Consider the following 21,389-nt stretch of genomic DNA (forward strand, 5'->3'; position numbering starts at 1 on the left):
ATGAGAGATAAGCAACAAATACTGGTCTTTTCAGTGATAACATGTCCTGTGAAAGAAACAAAAGGAGTAATTCAAGAAGGCAGCTCATCACCTCCTTTCCAATTAAGGTAGGGACACGCACCGAATGCTGGTCTTGTCAGTTATGTTCACACCTTATGAATAAACAACTCTCTGCAGTATTTTTTTTACTTGATGAAAATATACTTAACTTTTCATAGACAACTGCTGGAGACTGAGTACAGGTTTATGATTGTTTTATTCAAGTGATGCAGGGAGAGGTCCACTCCAGTTAAACTGAAGTTAAACTCTAAACTCTACCAAAAACAAAATTGAGTACCTTATACCAGTAAATGGAGTCCAAAATCCAATTTTTTGGTTAAAGATTAATTCATAAAATGCATGTATAATTATGGTCAGTTTTAAATTTGACCACAAATCCCAGCATTTTTAAAAATGACAAATTAGCTACAATTTTAGGGGTACAAAAGCCTATTGGTATGTTCAACTAGACTTTAATACAGAACCTCAACTAATTTTCCGGACACCTCGTATTAAATCCCTTCACGGCAGATGGTGGTATCTGAACCCAGTTCGTAAAAAACTGGAATTAAGAATCTATTGATGATAACAAAACTGTTGCCAACTGTTAGAAAACCCCTTCTAGCTCAGTAATGTCCTTCAGGGAAGGAAATCTAGCCTACATGACTCCATACCCACAGCAATGTGGATGATACAAACTGCCCTCTGAAATGGCCTAGCAAGCCATTCAGTCCAAGAGCAGCTAAAGATGTACAACAAATGCTGGCCTACCAGCCACACTCATGTCCTATGAGTGAATAGAAAAAAGCAAATGCAGAAAATATGACCTGAACCACAATCTTCAAATGTCTTCCAGTTTGTTCCTTGATATGGTCCAAAGCTAGATAAAGATCATTAGAAACAACCTGAGCTGAGCTGAGCTGTTAAGGTTTATGGACAGAATTGTCCCAGCCCCAAACAATATGGGCATTAACAAATTAGCTTGGAAAAAATGGCGAGATCAGGAAAGCAAGACTTTCAGTGTTGAGAAATAAAAGTCTAATTTTCAATCCAAGTCTTTAACGATGGGATGAGAACCTTGCTAGTGAGTGGTGAGAGGCCTACGCACAGGTATTAAGATTGGATTATTATCTAATTTTACCTCATTTATATGAAGTTTGTCTTTGTTCGAAACAGCAGAGAGAAACTGGAAAATTCCCCAGCATGAAAGTCAGAACAGGTATCTGGTGGTTCCAGCTCCCTACTTGTTCCTCAGGCCTCCACCTTGGCCAGCTGTCCCAAACATTGCAAGACAAGTTTCATGAGCAACGATCACTTGTGTTCTTTGTCCAGGGAAGTTGGCATTGGGCACAAACCAGCCTCAGAATGTCAACGTGACACATCTCTGACTAAATCAGAATATGATTCACCACTTCAATATTGAACTTTGGAGCACAGGGACACCTTGCATAGCAACAACGCTACAAGGTCACATTACACACAGGGTCATGCAGCCATCTCATGCATCAGAACACCTTGGAGATCTCTTTCCTAATTTTTTTGCTTACCTCAGGGCTCTTAGCTTGTCCTGTTAGTTCTCAGTCCCTTTGCATTTACTTGGACGCTCACAGCATCTCAGTCTTGCCTTGTTGTTTTTTGGACATTGCCACAATACTCAAAACTTACAGCTTCACAACACTTCTGAATTTGCTTTGCCATATAGCACAGACACAAAGCCAGGCAGTCTCTTGTTTGCCAGCTGCGAACAATCAAGGGGGTGAATGTGTTGCTATCCAGCAGCATGCCCTGTCAATCTTACACCGCCAGCATGTGCCAACAACTTACCGGGCAAATGCACCGCATGAGCTACAACCATACGGTCATTTCACAAAGCCACAGGGGAGTAGCTCTCAGTCAAAGCAAACAGAGACTAATCCGGTCTCCCACTATCATCAGCCAAGGGCGTCATCAAACTCAGTCTGGGGCATGGATATGATCAGTTAGCTGCTTGGGGTATTCAAGATCTGGAATTCCCAATCCCAACAATTTGGGAAGTGAGCCCTAGTCAGTCCTGCAGGTCCAGTGCAGCCAGTCCAGAGATTAGCAGTAAGTCAGTCTTGGAGCTACACAGAGACCAGTCAAGCGTGCGAACAGTCATCAGTCAGAGCTGTCATTGGAAGTCAGTCAGGATGATAAGCCACCAGCTCTCTTGACAGCTGATTTAGTGAAAGTCAAGGGGTGGTCATCAGGGGACACTTCAGTGATAAGTTGAGGAAACCCATTGTGGGCATTGTAGGGAAGGAGAGGGGACAATTTTTGTGAAGGGTGGTCAACCCAATATATATATAAGAAAAGGAGACAACAGTGAATTGGACTTTGGGAGTGGGGGTCATCGATGGTCACCAACAATCTGGCTTCAACAGGTACAGGGCATCTGGATGACTGCTATCACTAAGGAGCGGGCCTTGTCATCAGAAAGTAAAGTTGGGAAATGAAGGCTTAAATCAAAGTGTTGGTAAATACGGAGAAGTTGAGTAGAGATGGGATCAGCAGGGAGTGGAAGAAAGATTAGAGTATGAAGTTTTGTAGAGATGAGATTATCTAGATTATTAGGTGGAGCCTGTGACTCACTGCAAAACATGTTGCTTTCCACCCTCATGTGAATTGTAAACGCGCAATGTAAACAGAACATTGCTGCCAGCACACTTGAATTAGGCACAGCCAGATTACTTTACTCTGTCTTGGGAAATGGGGTTTACTTGTGAGTGGTGTGAGGTCCTTCAAGGGGCTACTGCATTCATCAGGCACTGATACCATACAGGTTAAATATATCTGTCATCATAGAATCCATGCAGTGGCCAGCCATATCAAATACAAAGTCTGGTCACAAGCAATATTGATCATGTCATCAGCCATTACATATTGTTCATTGTTATCTCTCTGAAACAGAAATAATGACAGGCGACCAGAAAACAATTGCCCACGAACTACCATTTACAAATCCAAGATCTCTTTGACTGCACAAGAACAAAGAGCTGATTTCCTCCCATCTTGAATTGTAATCATTTGACAGCATGTTCTTATATACAACGCTGACTTTCTTTGGTAATGTAGGGTGGGGTTGGAGCTCAGAGTTCAGTAGTCATTGCTACAATCTCCTACTCTATTTGTGCTCCATGTCTTGTTCTACATTCATCAGAATATGGTCTATTATGTTGTACTACAGCCCTCCTGTCAGATTCCTCCACTTCCTGCTGTATGGAGCGGTGGTTCAATGCTAAACTGTAATATCTGTGCGTGCTGTAGTTGCTGTCTGCTCAAATTACCAAGGACCTGTTTTGTTCAGTTCTGAAATAGAATCACACAGGACTTGAAATGAGAGTTTCTCTCTCCATAGATGCTGCCAGACCTGCTGTCCATCTCCAACATTTTGTATATTTGCTGCAGCTTTTCTTGTTTGTTCTTTCCTCCCTATTCCTATTGTTCAGTAACAGGTAATATTAACAATAGTTGGGAGGCTTTGCAGCATGGTGATGCACACACGATGAATAATGACAAAATCTTAAGCTATGTTGGGCATTAGGGAAAGATAGCACACCTTCAGACAGGGTTCTAACATGGTGTGGTAGACTCCATAGTTTTGCTCTTGTCATTACAGTTACTGTGACAGTCGATCAGACAGATAATGATCTAAAAAGGTAATACATTTCAGAATGTGTGATTGTCTTTCCAATGAAATGCCACTTATGCCACTCATAGGTCCTCAGGAACATTTCATTTTGTTTCCACCCACAATTTGGTCTGTGAAGAGCTATTGCTGGCCGGCAATGTTTGACTTGGGTGCACAGCCAGGTTTTAAACATGGAACTAACAGCAGGAATACCACAAGGTTCCAGGAGAAAGGATTATACCAGCACGAGAGCAACACTATAAAAATGTGATATCTGCATGATGGGGTAAGCAGTGGAGAGCTGTTTGTAATCACTCACTGGAGTTTACAGAAAGAAAGTTTCCTGAAATTAACATCCAGTCAATTTTGATCATATCTGACTGGCCAACCTGTTCAACACCTTCATGACACAAAGAATAATCCAGTTTGTATTGTCCAAAGAGATGTTTGTTTGTATTTCTGATATTACAGTGAAAGGTATTTTGGAGATTTCTTGGACAAACACATGTAATTTTGAAGGTTCTGCTTTTCCAGTGCATTTGCATTGTCTCTTTCAGAAGTGAAAATTATTTCCTTGACATTACATTCATTCCCTCATCAAGACAAGTAAAGATTCTGATATTTCAGATATCAGAAGCAACTTTGTTGTCTTTAATCAAACAAAGCTCGAAAATGTTATGAAGGCTGTGTGTTGACAGAAAGTTTATGGCTTGTTCTTTGTGTAATGTATTTCACCTTGACTTTGTTTTCTTCATTTTCTCTGCATGATTATAGTCGATACCCATTGCTCTAATAAAGCCTTTGTACGGATGACACCAGCTCCACCCTGTGGTAAACACTGAAACACTATTTGAACATCATGCCACTCAACAGTTTGTACATTTCATCTGATTTAAACTACTTTATTTCTGATAATTACAGAATGGACCAAAATGCTTTGGGCAGTTAAAAGTAACTATTTATAACTTATATATTAAAACAAAAATAGGAGAATACATCGTTTTGACAGTCAATAGATATGAAGCTGGAAAAGCACAGCAGGTCAAACAGCATCTGAGGATCAGGAAAGTCAACATTTCCGGCCTTTCATCAGGACTGGGCAAGGGAAGGGGAGCCCAGAGGGTAGGGGTAGGGCTGGGGGAAAGGTAGGTGAGATGGTGATAAGTGGATGCAGGTAGGCGTTATTGTGATTGGTCAGTGGGTAAGGTAGAGCGGATAGGTGAGTGGGAAGAGGGAGAGATTAGGCCAGGCTAGGGAAGTGAGGAGGACGGGTGGCGCTGGACATGGTTTATCCCATGGGGTGGAGGAATTTTGAAGCTGATGAAGTCAATATTGAGGCCATTGGGTTTTTTTTTCCACATTTCTATTTGCATAAAGACAAAATATATTTTGGCTTGCAATACTAATACGAAGAGACTTTATAAAAATGTAACAGAATGCAATAGCACTAAATTGCTAAATTAACATGTATATAAGTAATCACAAAATAATTAATTACATTTCTGAGGATACCAACAAGTCAGTATGTAGCTGTACACATGTTTCATTTCAAAAGGAAAAGGAATAACCAGTTGTTGTAATGGGGATCATTTACTACAATGTTTGCTATCTGTCCGACTCAGCCAATGACTTTCTCATCCAAATGTACAAAAAAGGAACAGAAGTGGGTTACCTCGCTCCTCTCAAGTAATGCTCTGCCATTCAATAATATCACAGCTGATCTGGCCTAAATTCCACATCCACATCTACCCCAATGACCTTTGATTCACCTGCTTGGCAAAAATCTACCCACCTTAACAATATTCAATGACTCTGCCTCCAACAGCTTCTGATGTAAAGAGTTTATAGTTTCACAATCATTCAAAAGAAAAAGAATTCTCCTCATGTCTGCCCTGAAGGGGTGGCCTCTAATTTTAAAGTAGTACCCTCTAGTTCTGGACTGGCACTCTAAAGGAAGCATCTTTTCCAAAGTCCACCTTGTCAAGACCATTCAGGATCTTATACAATTCCACCAAGTCACCACATAGATTTTTTCATCATAGAATCCCAACAGCGTGGAAACAAGCCCTTTGGCCCAACAAGTCCACACTGACCCTCTGAAAAGAAACCCACCCAGACACAGTCTACATTTACCCCTGACTAATGCACCTCACCTACACATTCCTGAACACTGTGGACAATTTAACAAGGCCAATTCACTTAACCCCACACATCTTTGGACTGTTGAGGGAAATCCATGCAGACACGGGGAGAATATGCAAACTTCACACAGACAGTCACCGAAGGCTGGAATCGAACCCAGGTTGCTGGCATTGTGAGGCAGCAGCGCTAACTACGGGGCCACCATGGTGCCCCCATGCTCTTATTCTTATAAACTCCAATAGAAAGGAGTTTAGCTGGTTCCACCTATCCTCATAAGTCAACCAACTCATTGCAAGTCTCAATTGAGTAAATGTCCCCAAACTGCCTCCAATGCATTTACATTCTTCCTTAAGTAAGAAGAGCAATCCAGCACACTGTACATGAGATGTAGAGGTGGACAATACGTGCTGGCCAGCCAGCAATGCCCACATCCGATGAGCGAATTTAAAAAGGCCTGCACTGATTACGCATTCTAATTACACATCTTCTGTGACTACACTGATGATTTGAAATGATGTGCAAATGAAGCAAGGATGATGTGACAAAGGCAAAAAGGATCTAGCATACACAGTCTGTAAATTTGGTGCAGGCAGATTCAAACTTGAAGCATAAATTAGGCCAATGGATGATTATTTGGAAAGAAATAGCATGTAGGGATATTGGGAAAAGGCAGAGATTGGCACCAGGGCATAGAATTGGTGCAGGCATGATGGTTCGAATGGCTTTCTTCTGTTCCATAACATCCTGTGATTCTGTTCTGCCTCCTTCTCCCTCAATCTCAATTTCCCAGTTTGCCCCATTGGTCAATGGCTCCCTTCTCTTCCTGCTCCTCTCCCCCTCCCTAGCTACTCTTGAGAAGAATGTTCTGAGCTGCGTTTCTGACTGCAGTCCATTCTCAAATAACTAGAGATCGGCAGTCAGCATTGATCCAGCCAGTGAAGCCAACATCCTCTGAATGAATACAGATTAGACAATAGCAGAGAAAAGTAGTCAGTCAAGATTCAAATTTTGTCTTGCAACATAATAATCAATTGACTTTCGACCTGATGAACATAGCGTCGCCTCTACTTCATTTAGTTACCTTGAACTAAGTGGAGGTAATTTGACACATGCTAAGATGAAAATTATAGAAGAGGAATACAGTCTCTGGCAAAAGGCACCAGGTGTTTAGTATTAGAACAAGTTAACTGATACTACAGCTGATCCACCATGAGAAAAAAAACTTGTCTAAACATGATATTGGCATTTTATTTATGCAGAAACTTCCACAAAATAAAAGTCCCAAGGCATGGACAGGAGCATTAGCAAATAGAGGTTGACAGTAAATCGCATGAGGAGATATTAGAATTGATGATCAAAGAGAGAATCCCAGGTTTTCAGCTGAGACAGCTTCTAATTCAAATCAGGAATTCACAAGCAGCCAAACTTGAAAGAGCATGGAGATCTTGTAAGGCTCAATGACTTGAGGATTTTAGAGATATAAAGAGTTATTAGGCAATAGAGGCAGTTGCCAATATTAAGATCTTCAATCTTCAAAATTTTGATCACGAGGAAGCAAATAAGATCAACAAGCCACAGGTCCACACAAGGGAATGGGACTTGGTTCGAGTTAAGATAAGCTGTTAAGCTTGGGATATGTTGAAGATTGTATTGGGAGGATGACGGAAGACCAAACAAGAGGACATTGGAATACTCAAGACTAAAGCAAACAAAAGCAAAAGTTTCAACAGGAATTGGGCTGAGGGAGGATTGGATTCAGGGAACATCATAGTGATGGAAGTAGGCGCTCTCAGTAATGAGGCAAATATATGGCAAAAACTCAATGCCTCTTATCTCATCTCAAAACATTTGACAGTTGCCAGGAAGAAATATGAAGTCAATATTGAAGAAACATATGGTTATGCCATCCTGTAAGAAGCATTTCTTCATATTGCGTTTTTCAAAACTGCAGATTGCAAGGAGAAAGAAAGGTTTAAAAGCAGGGATTTACTGGGATGATTGCATAATTTCACAGTAAGACATTTGACTAATATTATGGACTCCAATTTTTTTTGTAGCTCTGAGTTCTTGGAATGTGCAGGTGATCACAGGTTGAGGAGTCATATACTATTAAAGCTGATTAGCTCTCAGCCAATTGAACAGGCTGGAACTAGAAGCTGATTATGGAGATACACAGACAGGAGAGAGAGAAGCAGAAGTGTGAGCAGTTGTTTTTCCCAGCAGAAGCAGCCTGTTCTCTGCAGTAAAAGAAAATAAATTCAACCTTTCCTGCAGTTATTGGTGTGAACTATGCCTTTTGAATTGAATAAGAGACACTTCCTATGTGAATCAGTTATTTTGTATTTGTTATTGTGATTCCTGCTTAAGGGGTTTTGCCCAAAATGTCGATTCTTCTGCTCCTCAGATGCTGCCTGCTGTGTTTTTCCAGCACCGTACTTCAACTTTGAACTCCAGCATCTGCAGTCCTTACTTTCTCCATTTTGTATTTCTGGAAGCCAGTGGAAGCTTCCAGGAGAAAGACACCTGAACACTAAAGGCCTAGCTAGCTAAAGTAGAATAATCTCAACATTGGATTTGGGAAGTCATGACCCATTGAATTAACTTGCAAGTTTTGTCTATCTCTGCCAATAACACAATTCAATAATATAAAAATATATACAATAATGTATTTTACCAATTTGTGTGGGTGTGTTTGTTTGTAAGTGAGAGTTTATAAGTGGATTAGAGTTTTAGTCAGTCTTGTTATATCTGTTTTATTGTAGATATAGTCTAATTTCCTGTAATTAGAATGATATTTGCTTAATACTAAAACCTGTTCCATCCTTTCTATGAACATTGTTCTGAAAGTCAGGTAAATTTGTGTACGTTTAAAAGAAAACTTTAACATTTTGTACCATTCCAGGAATAGCAGGGCTCAAATTATGGTTTACTACCCCTAGTGGGGCCTAACAATATGACTTGTATATTTCCAATATTTATGCTAGTACTGGATGTCACAACAGCAATGTGAAAAATCCAAGACATTTGAGGTGCCAAGAATACTGGTGGTGAGGTAGGACCATGTCCAACATGGTAAATGTCTGCTGACTAGGAGAAAGTGAAGACTGCAGATGCTGGAGATCAGAGCTGAAAATATATTGCTGGAAAAACGCAGCAGGTCAGGCAGCATCCAAGGAGCAGGAGAATCAATGTTTCGGACATGAGCCCTTCTTCAGGAATGAGGAAAGTGTGCCAAGCAGACGAAGATAAAAGGTAGGGTGGAGGGACTTGGGGGAGGGGCGTTGAAAATGCGATAGGTGGAAGGAGGTTAAGGTGAAGGTGATAAGGTGAGGGTGATAGACAGGAGTGGGGGTGGGGGGCGGAGAGATCAGGAAGAAGATTGCAAGTTAGGAAGGTGGTGTTGAGTTCGAGGGTTGGGACTGAGACAAGGTGGGGGGAGGGGAAATGAGGAAATTGGAGAAGTCTGAGTTCATCCCTTGTGGTTGGAGGGTTCCTAGGTGGAAGATGAGGCGCTCTTCCTCCAACCGTCGTGTTGCTATGGTCTGGCGATGTTAGAGTCCAAGGATCTGCATGTCCTTGGTGGAGTGGGAGGGGGAGTTGACTGTCTACACTTCAAAAAGAGTTTTTACACTTTGTACATCTTAAAATTAAGTTGTTTTATTCCTTAGCCTCAAGGGTCCTGTGAAATGCCTTTTTAATGTATTGGCTTATAATTAATATATTAAGAATCTACTTTGCATCAATGAAATTGTAAATTATTCTCTTCAGTTCTTAACATCTTTTTCAGTTATTTAAAATTAGATTGGTCCAGAGTAATGGGCTAAATACTAATTAAAAATGTCTATTTCAGTGATAAGGCTGGGTTCAACCATAATAATAAATCAGAATGAGACAATAATTCTTAAATATAACACAATATTTTACTATGCTAATGGAATAAAGGAATGAAAAATTTCACTTTGATAAGCTGTTGATTGCATTTTCTGATGGAAGATTTTACATTTTGTAATTATGGAAGTGAGTTTGAGGAAAACCTGAACCTGAAAATCCAAAAGCTAACTCAAATTGTTCACAAGTGCTGAATATGAGGAAATCAGAAACTCTCCCTGAGTCTTACAATAGATAGTGAGCACTGCAAAATGCAAGTATCAAAAGAGGACTTCAAACCACAACTTGTCCAAATAATAAGTGGATATCACACAAGACTTTGTGACTATTTAACTTGTGGAGTAGTAAAACAAATGCAATAAATATCTGCTAATCATTGAATATGAAACATTTGCTTATTCACATTTAAAGTCATGCTTTTAAAGTTTTACTTATATAGTTCAATTTATTTTTACAGCAACAAGATTCTACACATACATAGAATAAATGTTTTGTTTTATCTTCATCAAAACACGGTAAATTGAATTACATATTTCAAATATTTTCAGGCTGTTTGATGTAAAAAGAGAATTAGTTTTGCACTTTTCCAATCATGTAATCACTGATTTTGATAACCCTTACAAGACACATGAAGAATATTTTAATCTCCTCATAAAGCTCATTGAATCAGCGTTCCCCTAGTAACAGGCAATGGCCTGCCTAGCTGGAACTCAGTTGAACCTTTTAGTTTCAGCAGAATAAACATGTACTTAGAGGGGGCCTCTTATGGTAGAGATCAGGTTCAAGTCCCACCTTTTCCAGAAGTGTGTAATAACATCACTGAACAGGTTGATTGCAAATATTATAAAGTGGACCCAATGTTCTTGTGGCACACAGGTAGTGTCCCCAAATGTGAGCTAGGAGGATTGGGTTCAAGTCTCAACTACTCAAGAGGTGTGCCATAAAATCTCTCAACAGGTCAATTAGATTTTTTAAAAAATAATGTGGACCTATGTACATTTCAAACAGACGAACCCATATACCTGCAGATATTTTTAAAAAGTGGGCCGACATACGAAAAATGAAGTGGACCCATTCCATTTTGTTTTAGCCTCTTCTCGCTCTCCTTACCTCTCTGTCACTTTCAATGGTTTGCATTGTCCGTAATGGGCTTCATTTGTAAATATCTAATTGGATACACAGGCATTTTAATGGTGATGGTTAGTAGTAAATAAACAAGGAAGTCACAGTGATGGAAAAGCCATTCAGTTGTGCATGAGAGAACTTTTGGGTATGAAAGACAAAAAGAGATAATGTGGACCCACCCCATTTTGATTTAGCAGTTTACCACTCTCGATACCCTCCCCTCACTTCTCACTTTTGCATTGCCCATAACAGGTTTTGCATGTAACTATCTGGTTGGTTATATGAGTGTTTTATTGGTGGCAGTTCATAGTTAAAGATAAACAAAAATTGTTAGAGACAAAAAAAGCCACGGTGCTTTTGTGATGGGAAGACAAATGTTTCAGTTGTGAATAACATTACTTCTGGATAAAGAAAGAATGTTCCCCTCCATTCGGGCTTCCTGAGTTTTTATCGTCATAAGGTCATATAACAAAGAAACGGGTCCTTCAGCCCACTGAGTTAATGCTGACAAACACGAAGCTACACCAATCTTATTTACCTGCACTCAGACCATAGCCCTTGCATTTTAAATGCTCATCCAATGCTTCCAAAATGTTGCAAGAGTATCTGCCTTCACCACCCTCTCAGGCAGCATATTCCATATTTCTACCACCCTCTGGGTGAAAACTTCTCAGATGTCCTCCAAATCACTAAATCCCTCTGCTCTGTCATGGTGAAGAACTTTTCATGCTCTACTCTGTCTATGCATCTCATAATTTTGCAAACTCCAGTTAGATCCCTCTTTGGCTTCCTCTGTTACAAGATCAACCCCAGCCTATCCAGTCTCTCTTCATAACTGAGATGTTTAATTGCAGGCAATAATCTGGTTAATCTCCTCTATACCCTCTCCAATGCAACCACATCCTTCCAATAGTGTAGCACCCAGAACTGCATACAGTTCTGTAACTTAACCAATGTTTTATAAAGTTATAACAAGACTTCCTTGCTCCTACATTCTATGCACTATGCCCCGGCTAATGAAGTTAAGATCTCATATGCCTTCTTCTCCACCCTATCCACCTGTGCTGACACCTTCAGAGACTTGGACTTGGACACCAAGGTCGCTTTGTTCTTCAGTACCCCCTAGGGACCTACCATTATTTTATATATTTTTTCCTTATTAGGCCTCCCAAAGTACATTACCTCGCACTTATTAAGATCAGATTCCATCTGCTATTACTCTGCTCAACTTACTAGCTGATCAACATTATACCTTAGTCTGAGACCACCCTCCTCACTACCAACAATACTACCAATTTCCATGTCATCTGCAAACTTATTAATTGTGCCTTCTACAATTCAGATTTAAACATTAATGTATACAGCAAATAGCAAGAATCCCAGCACTGAACTCTGTGATACACCATGGGTTACAGGCTCCCAAAATTTAACAACCTTCCACCATCACCGTTCGCCTCCTGTTTGGGTTCCAATTTCAGACCCAGCTTGCACTCTTGCCTTGGATCCCACGTGCTGTACTTTTGGACCAGCTGTCCATGTGAGACCTTACTGAAGTCCACGTAAACCACATCAACTGCACCACCCTAATCAATGTACTTAGTCATCTTTTCAAAAATCTCAATTAATTTTGTCAGACAGGATCTCCGTCTAATAAATCTGTGATGATTATTACTAATCAATCCCTGCCTTTCCTAGCATTGATTAATACTATACTTCAGAATTCTTTCCAACAATTTATCTACCACTGTCATCAGACTAACTGGTTTGTAATTACCTGGCCTATCCCTGCCGCCCTTCTTGAACAAAGGAACCACAATGAACTATCCTCTAGTCATCTGGCATTTCACCTGTGGCCAACAAAGAATTAAGTATCTCTGCTAGGCCCCAACAATCTCCTGCCTTGCCTTCCATAGCAGCCTGGAATACAACTCATCAGGCCCTGGAGATTTATGCACCTGTACGTCTGCTAAAACATCTTAACAACTCCTCCTTATTCATCTTAATGCATTCCAGAATCTTACCATCCCAACTGATATCCCTGGCTACAATGTCTTTCTCCACTGTGAACACAGATGAGAGATATTAATTGAAGACCTCATCCATATCCAGTGGCTCCATGCATAGGCTATCCATTTGGTCTGTAATAGGTCCCACTATTTCCCTGGTAAACCTCTTACTCTTAATATACTTATAAAAAGCCTGAAGATTGCTCTTGATGCAACTGCCAAAGACATTCCATCACCCTTCTTTGTCCTTCTAAACTTTTTAAGCAACTTCCCATAATCTATACTTTTGACGGGTGTCCTCTGTTTTTAATGCACTGGGCCTGACATGTGGTTCCTTTTTCTTTAAAGAACTGTCAATGTTCTTTGATATCCAAGGTTCCCTGGACCTGCTTCCCTTGGCCTTCAATCTGAATCAGATTCCTGAAGAAGGGCTCATGCCCGAAACATCGATTCTCCTGCTCCTTGGATGCTGCCTGACCTGCTGCACTTTTCCAGCAACACATTTTCAGCTCTGATCTCCAGCATCTGCAGTCCTCATTTTGTCCTTCAATCTGAAAGGAAAGTGCTGGCCCTGAACTTTCACTCTACTCTTAAAAGACTCCCACTTTCCAAATACAGACTTACCTACAAGTACCTGCTCCCAGTCTATGTTTGCCTGTCTAATTATATAGGCCATTTGTCTCCAATTTAAACACTTAATTTCTGCATTATCCTTATCCCTTTCCAAAATGAAACTTACAGAGTTATGGCCATTATCCCCAATGCTTACCCACTGAAACTTCAGCCATTTGGCCAGCTTCGTTTGTTTGGATGAGTTCTAGCGGTGCCTCATCTCTAGTCGGACTATCTACTTACTGGGTTTAAAGACATCACCTGTACACACTTTAAAACTTCCACTCCAACTGATTTTTTTTCACATTTAGGCAATCCCAGTTAATGCTAGGAAAGCTGAAGTCCCTGAACACTGTAATCCTGCCTCCCTCAGTGATTTCTGTGATTTGTCTGCATACCTGCACCCTTATCTCCTTTTCACTGTTGACAGGCTTATAGTATAATCCCTGCAAGGTGTTTGCTTCGTATTTTTATTTCTAAGCTCTATCCAGAAGGTCTCATTTGAAGACCCTCCTGTAATGTCATGCCTCATTACTGCAGTGTTAGCCTCCTTTACCAGTAATGCAATGGCCCCATCTCTCTTACTTCCCCCCCAGCATCCAACCTGAAACACCTATACCCTGGAATATTGAGCTGTCAGTCCTGCCCTTCCTTCAACCATTTTTGACAAATTGCACCAGTATCATCTTCCCATGTGCTGATTAATGCGCTCAATTCATGTGCCAATTATATTGATCTCACATTTTTTGAATCATGAGTATATTTGCACTGTGATCTATTTCACTCAGTCACCGCTGGAAAATTTCTGACAGTAAATGAGTTGTATTTAAAGATGTGACTTTTAATTGAGGCTGATTTAAAACTAAACAGATGATTGATGCTCAGGTGTCTTCCTGTGATTTCAGGTGAGCCCTTCCTACTTAGACAATTGAGACCCAATAAATAGGGATCATTCAGGCCACATCAATAGCACTAGCATCAACTGCTCAATTATGATAATTGCTATGCTTATGTTTTGTATTACATTTTACACAATTATCTCTGGTGTCTTGCAGCACGTACACCAGTTTACCTACTTGTAATCATTCGTTGGAATTTATGGAGCACCAGGTACTAACTTCAAAGCTTCTTCAATAATTAAGGTCATTCTCAATGAATCAGTTCTAATTTAATAAATAAGAATCTCCATCCACAGTTTTATTTTAAATCGACTATGAATTATCTAAAACAATTATTAATATTGAATGTTCCAATGGTATCAATCGACTATGAATTATCTAAAACAATTATTAATATTGAATGTTCCAATGGTATCAATTGGCAACAATGACTTGAGAACTGTTATGTATGTTTTGCCCTCCAGCAGAGTATCTACAGCAGCGATGCTTATGTCATCTGCCGTAATTTAAGAATCCAGAGATGTTTGGTGTGTTATTGAAGCATCCAACAACATTTATTGCAACTCACTGTATATAGAAACATCAGGATCACAGACAGAGAGGTGTCCAAGCTACTTTTAGACTATTATAGTTAAGCAGTCTGCTTTCATCAGGCCGTCATGTTTCAACTGGCTGGATTAAATTGAAGTTTGCGGTCTTTATACCATTAGGTCACATGGTCTGGCATAGTGATAATATTATGAGCATGTCTCTTAAAGGTATACTGACATACTAACTGTGAGACATAACACAATATCCCAGATGTTGTGGAAACACTCTGCACCATTCTCTGTTGGAGCTACCTGTCAAGTAAATTCTGGTTTCAGCCTCCTGAGGGTTTGAGCATCAGCAGTCAAAGCACTTATCAGGGGGCAGTCTGTGGAGCTCTGGGTAAAATATGAGGCTCAAATCTGAAGACAGAGTTCATTGGCTTGGGTCACTGAGTGGACATTATAGTGAAAAAGGGACAATTCAAGATAGAAGGTTAGGATATCACGGGATAATACAGGACACACAAGGAGCCATAATCACTCCCTGGCCTCAACATGGGGAGAATGTGTTATCAACAAAGACAGAACATTTCACAAAGCCATAGCTTCAAAAATAAATTGAGAATTGAATTGAATTGAATTCATTGTCACGTGTACTGAGGCACAGTGGAAAGTTTTGTCTTGCGAGCAATACAGGCAGATCACAGAGTTAAGTAGCATAGATAAGTAAATAATAGGTAAACAGTGGCAAAAACAAAAACACAGGTATAGGTGACTGTTAAGGTTTGTATTCTAAAAACAGTAGGGTAGAAACTGTTACAAAACTAGCTGGTGCTAGTGTTCAGGCTTCTGTACCTTCTCCCCAATGATAGAAGTTGTAGGAAAGCATTACCAGGGTGGGATGGATCTTTGAGAATGCTGGCGGCCTTTCCTTGACAGTGGGCCTAGTAGATAAATTCTATAGATGGGAGGTTGGCCTTTGTGATTGTCCAGGCCGAGTTCACCATTCTCAGGAGAATATTGATATTCATATGAAGATGACGAATGGAAACGGGTGGAGGACAAAAGCTCATCAGGACCCAAAGGGCAGCAAAATAAATGGGAACATGGGGAGAGGTTGTGCTGTGTATCAGGCAGAATCTGAATGTGACTTACAAGTTCTTAAAGTTGAAACCTTGGCATCTTCACTCCAAACTCAACTTGTGTGCAATAACAAGTCCAAATAGCTGCCTCTGCATGCTGTGAGGGTGGAGAAAGTGAATGTTTTCTTCTTTTGCGATCAGAGTACATTTTTTTCAATGCGAGGGCCTGCTTGGAGAAATTGAAAGCGTCTTGCTTTCTTTGATGTACAAATACCACCTCCCTGACAATAAATTGGTCTTTGTTGACAGGTTTTCTTTAACAAGAATTAACATTAAAACTTATGCTCTCGGGCGATCATGACAATTACATACTTTGTACCAGTTGGCCCCCTGTCTTTTCAGATACACAAAGATATAAAAATGTAAAAATCTCACCTGGGTTTGCCATTTCTGCATCAGTTTTCATACCGGGCACTGGGAAACAATACTTTGGAGCTGCCACATTCTCACACTGAAGTGTAAGTATGCAAGTACATGGCCGTGATGATCAAAAGTGTTTTATTGAAGGGGTGACAGCTATCATGTTGGGTAAGTGCCTGAATGTCACTCCTGCAATGTGGCTTTAGCACTTTGAATCTGCAGCATGTGTAAGTTTACATAGCTCAGGGATTGTGATTTATCATTGGCTTAAGACTACCATTACTAATATCCTGCTCAATTCCAGCATTCATCACAGATTATTGGCTCAGGCGTTTGAGATGGAGGCCGTGATTGTAGGATTCCTTGTGGCTTTTTTGGAAATTCGACGAAATAATCCACATAGGGAAAGTTACATTGCTGTGACCAAACCCAGCAACAGCAGCAACTTTAAGGAGCTGTCACACAACCTTGGGAGGGTGGAATGGCAACCGAGGATCGCCCAAAGTGATAGGGGATATTGACCAAGCCCTGGAGCTACTAGCTTAACCATCATTCACTGCAGCTCTCACAGAACAAATGCAGCCAGTGATTAAGGATGTCTGGGGCAGCAATCACTGGGATATGAAAGGCTGGAGTAAGACTTGCATTTGGTCAAGCCATGCCGATGGTTAAGGTTATGCACATCTTGAATTTTTATGCTACTGGCTCATCCCAAGGAGCAACTGGTGGTCCCAGTGGCATCTCCCAATTCTCTACCCACAAGTCCTTCTGACCTGATACCAGGAGAATATGCTATGGAGCTACCAGATTCTCATACTAGATTATACGTATGCAAGGACATGGTCAATGAAACTCAGAGGATTCTTTTGTTGGAATAACTGCAATCATGATGGATACGAGCCTGAATGTCACTCTGACTATGTTGTATTAGCACTTTGAATCTGCAGCATACATAAGTTTACACGGCTTAGAGCTCCATACCATGACATATCACTGGCATTCTTGCATGTCCCTCCATAGCACATTAGATAAGAACGTAACATATTGCTTCATTATGATTGATGTAATTGATCAGGAGGATTATTAGGATTACTATTCCTATTTTCTCCAGATTACACCCAGAATTCTTCTTCCCTATGATGAGGAGAGTTAAATAATTTAAGGATTCTCCAGCAATGCTGGCTTTTCCCAGATACAGAGCACTAGAGACTGCATCCAGGTTCCTTTGAAAATGCTCTACCACCAACCTGCAGAATTCACCAACACACAAGGTTTCCATTTGCTCAATATTCAGTTTGTATGTGGTGATCAGTGTGAGATTTTTTTGTACGAAGTATTCTGGGATACATACAAACCAGAGAACGTACATGTTGCTGTGTCCTTCCAAGGTCCTTGGGCCATTTGGGGATGGATATTGGAAGACAAGGGGTAACCTCAACAAACATCACTCATGACGCCATTGCAAAACTCTAGCAATGATCCAGAGTGGGGAAGCAATTCTCTTCGTGCATCCACCAGGGCCACAGTAGAACAGAGCACATGCCTCCTTAGGATGCAGTGTTGAAGCACAAATCACTCCTGCAGGATCTTGTAGTGTAACCCAGAAAGGGTGTGGCCATCATTATGTTGTGCACTTCACAAGTGGACTCAACAAAGTTGGGGATGTCCTGGATGCAGAGGAAATTGGGCTCAAAACTTCTGAGGATGAAGATAAGGATTAGGACTGGGATGAATATTCAAAACACCATAATAGAGCTGTGCATAACTGAGTACAAGAAATCAGAGAACCTAATTGAAACCAATTTCAAGGATAGCTGAGGTATATTTTGGCTTCCTTGCATTGTATAACTTGGTAATATGGCAAGTAGCCCAACTGTTAGTCCAAAGTACTTGTGGACCTGGATACTTTTTTGTGGTCCTTGAAATTTTCTGTTGGAGAATAAATTTTTCTTTATCCATCTGTATAATTGGCGTCTGTGGGAGAGAAATTTTAAAGAGGAGTCTGAGTCCTGTGTTCAGTCGCACAAATCAATCTTTATTCCACATTCCTTAACCACACATATGGGAGAGACCAGACATCACTTGAATTTGGCTTTATTGCACCCTTAATTATGGCTCAGATCAGAGGAGAAATCAGTAACACTCTAACTTTCCTAATAAAGTATAGAATGTTTCTATATACCACATTACAATGATTACAAGCAAAATTGACATCAGTGCTCACCATATCCCCTCTGACCTACACATTCAACCCTGTCAATACATGAACGATGATGGAGAACTTAATGATCAAACTTCGGTCCTCTCATCATCTCATGATGCTTGTCATACTCGCTATCACCTGTCCTTGGGCTCTTACAATGCAGTAAAAAGTGAGGTCTGCAGATGCTGGAGATCAGAGCTGAAAATGTGTTGCTGGTTAAAGCACAGCAGGTTAGGCAGCATCCAAGGAACAGGAAATTCGACGTTTCGGGCCAGAGCTCGAATTTCCTATTTCTTGGATGCTGCCTAACCTGCTGTGCTTTAACCAGCAACACATTTTCAGCTCTTACAATGCATCACATTGACCACATTCCAACATCAGTTGTCATGTCCTTTCCTCAACATTTACCAGCTGCACCATTCACTTGCTCATTACTACTGACTTTTCAAATTTGGTCAAAATTCATATCCATTGCTGATCTTAGAATAGAAGATTAAAAAGGATATTAATTTCTACCAATTGTTATAATACTTGCAATATTAGCTCTAATATGAAGTTATTTATAAAGTTATGCATTGTTAAAGACTGACTGTATGGAGTTTGCACATTCTCCCCCTACCTGTGTGGGTTTCCTTCGGGTGCTCCGGTTTCCTCCCACAGTCACAAAGATTTGCGGGTCAGGTGAATTGGCCATGCTAAATTGCCCGTAATGTTAGGTAAGGGGTAAATGTAGGGGTATGGGTGGGTTGCGCTTCGGCGGGTCGATGTGCGCTTGTTGGGCTGAAGGGCCTGTTTCCACACTGCAAGTAGTCTAATCTAAACTAATCTAATCTAATCTAAAAACTAATGGTACGGCTCAGTAACAAAGCAGCTTCCCCTTTGCCCGATTTGAAAAAATTCAAACAAACTCAGTCTCTCAGTCTAGCAGCTGCCTTTTACAATTTCTTCCTTTTTGCATGGTAGAAGATGGTTTAAAAAAGAAATAGGATGGACTTCATTATCATCACTTTAAATACTTTTCATATAGCATCTCCTCCAATCCCATCAATAGGGTAACATCCAAGCACTTTTTTTGTCCATCAAGTCATTATAAGAAGCTTATTTGGATTCTTTAGGCTGGTTATTAGGTCCGAATTGGAAATTATTTATTCTCTCGAAGGCATAGCAACCCTGTTTCACCATTGTTATTGCATCCTTGCCACCTTGTTTGTCTCTTGGTGCTATGGCCAGATTATCTTGTTTCTACTTTTCTATTGTTTGGGTCTTTCTGCTGACACTGAAGGAGTCCCTGCAAGGGTATTTATCGAAGCCAGTCTCTGTGTCCATGGCTGACTGCCTACAGAAATCTAATTCAACTTCCCCAATATCAAATAAATTAAAACTACAATTATTGCGTGCATATATCTACTTTAATATGGAATTATAATTACTTAAAAAGCCTCATCTCAGGTGAGTCAAGCTTTCACAATGTATTGCATATAAAAATAAAAAAATTTAACTCAGATGGTTTTCATCTGAGACGCCTTATCAGAGTGTTATTGCCTACAAGCTAGGCCCATTTTATTAAGACTTAGAGGCATTTTGTTAACTGTAGTGAAGGTCATGATCTGAGCTATATGAGATGCTACATCTGCTAAAATATTCTTCAATTATCTGAGTCAGTTAAAAAAAACCCTAATAGCCATTTTGTCATATTCAGCCACAGGCAACTGCAACTGTATCTTTAGGTAATCCTTTCAAGTATTTAACCTTTACAGATCATAAAGAGCATTAAAAATGTGTTTTTAAAATGAGTTTAAGGAAAAAGATACTCAATTTGCTCAGAGCACAATTTGTGATTAAAATTTCAAGATCTCTACAATTATTGGATTTTAGAAGAATGCAAGATGATCTAATTGGAACTTGTGAGATTCCAAAGGGAGTTATGAGGGTTAGTGTTGAGAAGGTCTATCTCCCTTGCGGGGAATCTAGATGCAAGGAACACAGTTTCAAAATAAGCAGTCTCCCAGTTAAGAGAGACATACAGAGGAATTTCTACTCCCAGTGGGTCATTGGTTTTTTGGAATTCTCTACACCAGAGAGTAGCAGAGGGCTGGTTGACTGAATATATTCAAGGTTGAGTTTGACAGATTTTTAATTGACAAGGGTATCAAAGGTTATGGAGTTGGTGGGCGACAGGCAGGAAATAGGAGTAGAGTCGACAATCATATGAGGCATAATCTTCAGGGAAAATAACTCCATTCTATGCAGCCTGTCCCTGTAACTCAAACCCTCCACCCAGGCAGCATCCTTGTAAATCTTTTCTGAACCCTTTCAAGTTTCACAACATCCTTCCGATAGCAAGGAGACCAGAATTGCACGCAGTATTCCAAAAGTTGCCCAACCATTGTCCTATGCAGCCACAATGTGATCTCCCAACTCCTGTACTCATGCACTGACCAATAAAAGCAAGCATATCAAACACCTTCTTCACTATCCTATCTACCTGCAATTCTACATTCAAGGGACTATGAACCTACACTTCAAGATCTCTTTGTTTGGCAACACTCCCCAGGACCTTACCATTTATTGAATGATAGGTCAAACCCAAGACGATAGCCTACTCCTTCCTCTTATGAGCTAAAGTTCTTAGTTGCACCAATTTTGGCTGAACAATGCCAAATGCAACTGAATAACAACTCCAGGTCATACATTATTCTGCCTGTTATGTGTATTAAGGCTGCAAGGCCCAGTGTACTCTCATCATTATCTTTTACTGTTTCTGATTTCCAGTCATTGTGTTTGCCATTTTTCT

Source organism: Hemiscyllium ocellatum, chromosome 18 (genome assembly GCF_020745735.1).
Source record: "Hemiscyllium ocellatum isolate sHemOce1 chromosome 18, sHemOce1.pat.X.cur, whole genome shotgun sequence".
Classification (NCBI taxonomy): Eukaryota; Metazoa; Chordata; class Chondrichthyes; order Orectolobiformes; family Hemiscylliidae; genus Hemiscyllium; species Hemiscyllium ocellatum.